We start from the raw sequence: 7,712 nt of genomic DNA on the forward strand, positions 1-7,712 counted from the left end.
CCACTCCAGATCCGAACAAAGGCCTTGTTCCTCTGCCAAAGCCGGGTGCCAGAAGTTAAGTACAGGTTGTTGTAATGTTATGTGTAGTTTAGCTTGTAGTGTTTTTATGTTGCATGTGTGAGTTAATCTTGTGTGTAAATAAACAATTATTGGACTTGAGCTAACTGACTGGTTGTTGGGTCTTTCATCAATATCCGGTTGAACCTTGTGGTGGTATCATCTGATACCTGGCGACTCTGACAAGCAATATTACTCGATATTAAGAAGGGCAACATTATTGGCGTCTCCGGTGCAGAATTGGCAACAGTTATTAGTGACGCTAGTGGGATAGTATTCCACTCATCAAAATCGGCAACAGTGCAAACAGAATATATTGTGAAGACCTGCGGGACAGTTGATTAATCATTTAAAGGCCAACTTGTCACAGATAAATTACTTTCCATTCACCTTAATGTTTATACATCAAGATAATCTTGACTTTACATTTGCAGTTGCAAATTGGGTTGATTCAAATGGTATTTTGTGATGTTGCACAAAATAGCTGCACAAAATATATGACAGTATATTTGCTTCAACAAGGCATTTAGAAATATCTGAAATTACTGGATCATTATACAGACCTAGATTTACAAGGTGAAAACTGAGGCAATTCCATCAATGCATTTAGAATCCATCTATTTTTCTTTGGAGTTGTGTTTTTTAATTTTAGTTGCAGTTTGCTGAAGAATTCTGGTTCTATCATTACGTGATAATGCAATAATTTTTATGACATGGTCCTTTGTTTAGTGGTCACACTCTTGTCTGAGTCAGAAAGTTGTGAGTTCACGTCACACTCCAGAGACATGAATACATAATCCAGGCTGCTATTTCAATGACATACTGATGGAGTACTGCACTCTCTGAGGTGCCATCTTTCAGATGAGACGTTAATCCAAGCCAGGAAGGCACAGAAGACTCCATCCCATATTTTGAAGAAGAGCAGGGGAGTTCTCCCTTGTGAGCTCTAATCGGATTATCTGTTTATTTATTGTGTCACATTTGTGGGATATTCCGAGTATAGACAAGCTGTTGAGTTTCGCACATGACAATGGCTACAATTCAAAAAGTGCTTAAATGGCTGTAAAGCATTTTTGACCATCCTGTGGTTATGAATGGCAATATGTGAATGCAAGTTCCTTCTTACCTTGTGATCTACTCCAGGCAGCTATTACCAGTGGCCCAGAAATTCTGGAGTAGGATATCTCATCAGGTGTTCTCTTATCATAGCATTTACAGTGCGGAAGGAGGCCATTCAGCCCATTGAGTCTGCACCGGCCCTTGGAAAGAGCACCATACTTACTCCCAAACCTCCACCCTATCTCTTAATTAACCTTTATCCCATACCTTTCAGCATGAATTATTTTTGCAATATAAATGATAGTGAGGGAATAGGGTAATTGTGAGGGGAGGGTTTAACCTAATATGCCAGGGGGATGGGAACCTATGCAAGGAGTCAGAGGAAGAGGGAGCAAGGACAAAAGCAAAAGGTAGAAAAGTGAAGAAGAAACGTGATAGGTGAAGAAACCAAGGGCAACATTCAAACAGGACAATAGAGACAAATATTGGGAGCAAGTCAAACAATGTGAAAAAGACAAACTTAAAGGCTCTGTGCCTTAATGCACGAAGCATTTGCAATAAAGTGGATGAACTAATCATGCAGATAGATATAAATGGGTATGATATAATTGGGGTTACGGAGACATGGCTGCAGGTTGAAGAGGGATAGGAACTGAATGTCCCAGGGTTTTCAGTATTTAGGAAGGACAGGCATGAAAGAAAAGGTGGTGGCGTGGCACTGCTGGTTAAAGAGGAAATTAACACTTTCGGTGACAGCGGGCGGGAGGCGGCCGCACAATGGAGGGCTCCCGTTCGGCAACGGCATTTTCGGGGCTTTAAGCCCGGTCCCAGGGTCCGCAGAGGCGGCAGAAGCAGGGAGAAGGCACGGAGGAGGCACAGTGAAGACACAGGAGGAAAAAAAGAACAAAGAAAAATGTCGAGGGTGAGCAAGAAAACGGCCGGAAAAAAAACAGCTGGAGGTCCGTCGGGGAGTGGAAAGGTCACCGCGGGGTCACCAGGAAAAATGGAGGCTGGAGCACCAGGGAAGGCCGCATTGCTTACGGCTGAAGAAATAACTAAGATGATGGCTGCGGAATTTGAAAAGCAGTTGGTGCAGATTGCGAAATGTATGGAGACGGTGAGGAAGGAGATGAGGGAGGTTTTGAGTGTGCTGGTGGAGGAGGCGGTTTCCCCGGTGAGGACGGAGGTGGCGAGCGCAGTGGCGGAGGTGCGAGAGCAAGGGGAGGCGCTGAAGGAAGTGGAGGAGACGTTATTGCAACACGGTGATCAACTTGCCTCGATGGGGAAAGAGATGCGGAAGGTGATGGATACTAACAAGGATCTGCGAGGAAAAATGGAAGTCCTGGAAAACAGATCCAGGCGACAGAGCTTGAGGATTGTGGGGCTGCCCGAAGGAGTTGAAGGACCAAAGCCGACTGAGTATTTTGCCGCGATGCTGGCAAAACTATTGGGGGAGGGGGAGGATCCCTCCCGATATGAACTGGATCGGGCTCATCGGTCGTGGAGGCCTGTACCAAAGGCGAGTGAGCCGCCAAGGGCAGTGACTCTGTGCTTCCGTAGGTACAGGGTGAAGGAGAAGGTCCTGAGCTGGGCCAAGCAGAAGCGGGTGGTGCAGTGGGCTGGAGCTGGTATACGTGTATACCAAGACTTTACGGTGGAGCTGGCAAGGAGGCAGGCTGCCTTCAACCTGGTGAAGAGGGCACTGTACATTAGCAAGATGCGGTGCGACATTGTTTCTCCAGCGAAGCTGAGGGTGACTTACAAGCTCAGGGACTTTTATTTTGGAACGGCGGGAGCAGCGGAGGAGTTTGCGAAAGCAGAAGGACTGTGGCAGAACTGACAAATTGAGGAATGGCCATGTGCCGATATAACCTCGTGACTGTATTTTCTTCTTTTTTGTATCACTGCGTGCGGGTGTAGAGATTAACGGAGCCAATGTGGTTTATATTTGGACAAGGGAAGGGACGCGACTTTCACTTGAAATGAGAGTTGTTTGGGGTGTAGGTGGATATGCGCGGTTTGTGTGCTAAAAGGGGATCTTTGGGCTTTCCTAGGGCCGGGAAAGTGGGAAAGGGACCCGGGCGGGGGCCTCCACGCTGGCCGGTTTAAGCAGGCCAGTGAACGGGAGTGAGGTGGGGGGAGGGGCTGCGGCCATCGGAGCCTGGCAGAACAGGGTCCGAGTGGTCTAGCCGGGGTGGAAAGTTGGGGGGAAGGAACCGAGGTTGGGAGGAGGAGTTTTACAAGAGGCAGTGGACGGGAGGAGCTGGAGACCTGCGGTGGGTGGGGGGGAGCTGTGTAAGATTAAGGATGACTACGGGTAATCCCTGATTCCTTTTTGTCATTTGTTTAAGTAAACATGCGGGTTGAGGTTCGGGGGTTGGTGGGTAGATGGGATCGTTGTTATTATGGGGACTGACATATCTTGCTGATTATTGTTTATTGTTGATGGATGTAAATGTGGGAGAAAATGTGAAAAAGGAGAATTTTTTTTAAAAAGAGGAAATTAACACAGTAGTGAGAAGGGATATTAGCTCTGACAATGTGGAATCTGTATGGGTAGAGTTGAGAAATACCAAGGGACAAAAAACATTAGTGGGTGTCATATATAGACCCCTAAACTGCAGTGGTGAGGCTGGGAATGTAATTAAACAAGAAATTAGAGATGCATGTAACAAGGGAATATTGGTGATCATGGGTGATTTTAATCTTCACATAAATTGGCCAAATTAAATTAGCCACAATGCTGTAGAGGAGGAATTCCTGGAGTGTATATGGGATGGTTTTCTTGACCAATATGCGGAGGAACCAACTAGAGAGCAGGCCATCTTAGACTGGGCACTGTGTAATGAGAAGGGAGTCATTGCCAATCTGGCTGTACGAGACCCCTTGGGGATGAGCGACCATAACATGATAGAATTTTTAATCAAGATGGAGAGTGAAGTGTTTGATTCGGAGACTAGGGTGCTGAATCTTAAAAAAGGGAACTGTGAAGATATGAGGTGTGAGTTGGCCTTGATGGATTGGGGAGAGTTACTTAAAGGGAGGTCTGTGGATAGACAATGGCAAACATTGAAAGAACGCATGGGGAAACTACAGGAACTGTTCATTCTTTTCTGGCACAAAAGCAAAGGGGGTAAGAGGGCCAATCCATGGCTTACTAAGGAAATTAGAAATAGTCTCCGATCCAAGGAAGAAGCATACAGAGTGGCCAAGAAAAATAATAGGTCTGAGGATTGGGAGCAGTTTAGAATTCAGCAAAGAAGGACGAAGGGATTGAGTAAGAAGCAGAAAGTATAGTTCGAAAGGAAGCTTGCAGAGAACATAAAGACTGACACTAAGAATTTCTATAGATATGTGAAGAGAAAGAGATTGATAAAGAGAAATGTAGGCCCCCTACAGACAGAAACAGGGGAATGCATAATAAGGGACAAAGAAATGGCTGAGCAATTGAATACATACTTTGGTTCTGTCTTCACAAAAGAGGACACAAATCAGATACCAGAAATGTTGGAGAATGAAAGGTTTAGTGAGAAGGAAGAACTGAGGGAGATTAACATTAGTAGAGAAATGGTGCTGGGAAAATTGATGGGATTGAAGGCGGATAAATCCCCAGGGCCTGAGAATCTGCATCCCAGAGTGCTTAAGGAGGGGCAGCACGGTAGCATGGTGGTTAGCACAATTGCTTCACAGCTCCAGGGTCCCAGGTTCGATTCCGGCTTGGGTCACTGTCTGTGCGGAGTTTGCACGTTCTCCCCGTGTGTGCGTGGGTTTCCTCCGGGTTCTCCGGTTTCCTCCCACAGTCCAAAGATGTGCGGGTTAGGTGGATTGGCCATGCTAAATTGCCCATAGTGTCCAAAATTGCCCGTAGGGTGGGGTTACTGGGTTATGGGGATTAGGTGGGGTTACTGGGTTATGGGGACAGGGTGGAGGTTTGGACCTTCGGTAGGGTGCTCTTTCCAAGAGCCGGTGCAGACTCGATGGGCCGAATGGCCTCCTTCTGCACTGTAAATTCTATGTCTATGTCTATGTCTATGAGGTGGCCCTGGAAATAGTGGATGCATTGGTGGTCATCCTCCGGGATTCTATAGACTCTGGTACTGTCCCTGCAGATTGGAGGGGAGCTCACATCACTCCGATATTCAAAAAGGGAGGTAGAGAGAAAGCAGGGAATTATAGACCAGTAAGCCTAACATCGGTAGTGGGGAAAACGCTTGAATCCACTATCAAGGACTTTATAGCGGAATATTTAGAAAGCAGTGGCAGGGTCAGTCAGAGGCAGCATGGATTTATGAAGGGAAAATCATGCTTGACAAATCTGTTGGAATTCTTTGAAGATGTAACCAGTACAGACAAGGGGGAGCCAGTCGATGTGGTATATTTGGACTTTCAATCGGCGTTTGATAAAGTTCCGCATCAGAGATTATTGTGCAATATTAATGCTCATGGAATTGGGGGAAATGTATTGAGGTGGTTAGAAAACTGGTTGGCAGAGAGGAAACAAAGAGTAGGAATTAATGGGTCCTTTTCAAATTGGCAGGCAGTAGCTAGTGGGGTACCACAGGGGTCGGTGATGGGACCCCAGCTATTCACAATGTATGTTACTGATTTGGATGAGGGAACAAAATGTAACATCTCAAAGTTTGCAGATGATACCAAGTTAGGTGGGAGGGTGAATTGTGACGAGGATGCAGGGATCCTACTGCATGATCTGGACAGGTCGGGCGAGTGGGTAAATCAATGGCAGAGGCAGTATAATTTCGATAAGGGTGAGGCTATTCACTTTGGAAGCAAAAACAGGAAGGCAGATTACTACCTGAATGGTTGTAAATTGGGAGAGGGGAGTGTGCAGCGGGATCTGGCTGTCCTTGTGCACCATTCGCTGAAGGTAAGCATGCAGATGCAGCAGACGGTAAAGAAGGCTAATGGTATGTTGGCCTTCATTGCGAGAGGTTTAGAGTATAGAAGAAGGGATGTGTTGCTGCAATTGTACAGGGCCTTGGTGAGGCCACACCTGGAATATTGTGTGAAGTTTTGGTCTCCTTTTCTGAGGAAGGATGTTCTTGCTCTCGAGGGAGTGCAGCAAAGGTTTACCAGACTGATTCCAGGGATGGCGGAACTGTCATATGAGGAGAGACTGACTAGGTTGGGATTGTTCTCGCTGGAGTTCAGAAGGAGAGGGTATCTCATAGAGACTTATAAAATTCTAACAGGACTAAACAGGGTAGATGCAGGGAAGATGTTACCAATGATGGGTATGTCCAGAACCAGGGGTCACAGTCTGAGGGTTCAGGGTGAACCATTTCGCTCAGAGATAAGGAGACATTTCTCCACACAAAGAGTGGTGAGCCTGTGGAATTCATTGCCACAGGAAGTGGGCAGCATGGTAGCATCGTGGTTAGCACAGTTGCATCATCTGTCCAGGGTCTCAGGTTCGATTCCCGGCTTGGGTCACTGTCTGTGTGGAGTCTGCAGGTTATCCCTGTGTCTGCATGGGTTTTCTCTGGTTTCCTCCCACAGTCCAAAGGTGTGCAGGTTCGGTGGACTGGCCATTCTAAATTGCCCTTAGTGTCAAAAAGGTTTAGGTGGGGTTAAGGGGATAAAGGGGATAGGGTGGGGGATAGGATGGAGGTTAGGATGGAGGTATGGGGCTTAAGTCGGGTGCTCTTTCCAAGGGCCGGTGCAGACTAGATGGGCTGAATGGCCTCCTTCTGCACTGTAAATTCTATGAAATCTATGAAAACTTTGAATATATTCAAGAGGTGGCTGAATATAGCACTTGGGGCGAATGGGATCAAAGGCTATGGGGAGAAAGCAGAATTAGGCTATTGAGTTGGATGATCACCCATGATCGTGATGAATGGTGGAGCAGGCTTGAAGGGCCAAAAGACCTCCTCCTGCACCTATCTTCTATGTAATAGGGCATCTGGGACCATGATGAATAACTTGACTGACTGATTAATCTCCTTAACGAATAAGTCTTAAGGATTGAGAAAGAAACAGGAATGGTTAAGAAGGAAATAGGGTGAATTAGAGTTAAATCAGGTAAGTGAAGAGAAATACCTGTGTGAATGGAGAGAAAGAAAGATTTGGTTGACAAAAAATAAAAAGATAAAATAAACATGCAAAGATCTCTAACTATTTACCAGCTGTGAGATGGAAATTACAAGTTAAAGTGTTCCCTTTCTGAACCAGGGAGGTTTAATGCCATTGCAGGAACTAAATGAAAGGTACTTATGCTGTTAAGTACCAGCCCTAACTTTCTGTGATTAGCCGAATAGATGATAAATCTGTAAGTGCAACAATCTCTTGAAACTTACTGGGAGGTTAACGGCAAGTCGCTGGTTTCAGGAGGCTAATGGTGGGATGACGTAAATGGTCCAGCAACTTGTGGTGGTTCACAATTCTTCATGGGTTATCTCTTCCATGCTGAAAATTACTACACACTATACACATCAATACCCATGTGTGCATCAAACGGTGCTATTTTGGCAGCAAAGCTGCTTCTAAAGATTCACAGGGCTCATAATCATAGAACCTTAAGAGGCCATTCAACCAGTTGCGCTTGTGTCAGCTGTTTGAGCTTTTCAATTTAGTCC

Source organism: Scyliorhinus torazame, chromosome 8, assembly GCF_047496885.1.
Source record: "Scyliorhinus torazame isolate Kashiwa2021f chromosome 8, sScyTor2.1, whole genome shotgun sequence".
Taxonomy (NCBI): Eukaryota; Metazoa; Chordata; class Chondrichthyes; order Carcharhiniformes; family Scyliorhinidae; genus Scyliorhinus; species Scyliorhinus torazame.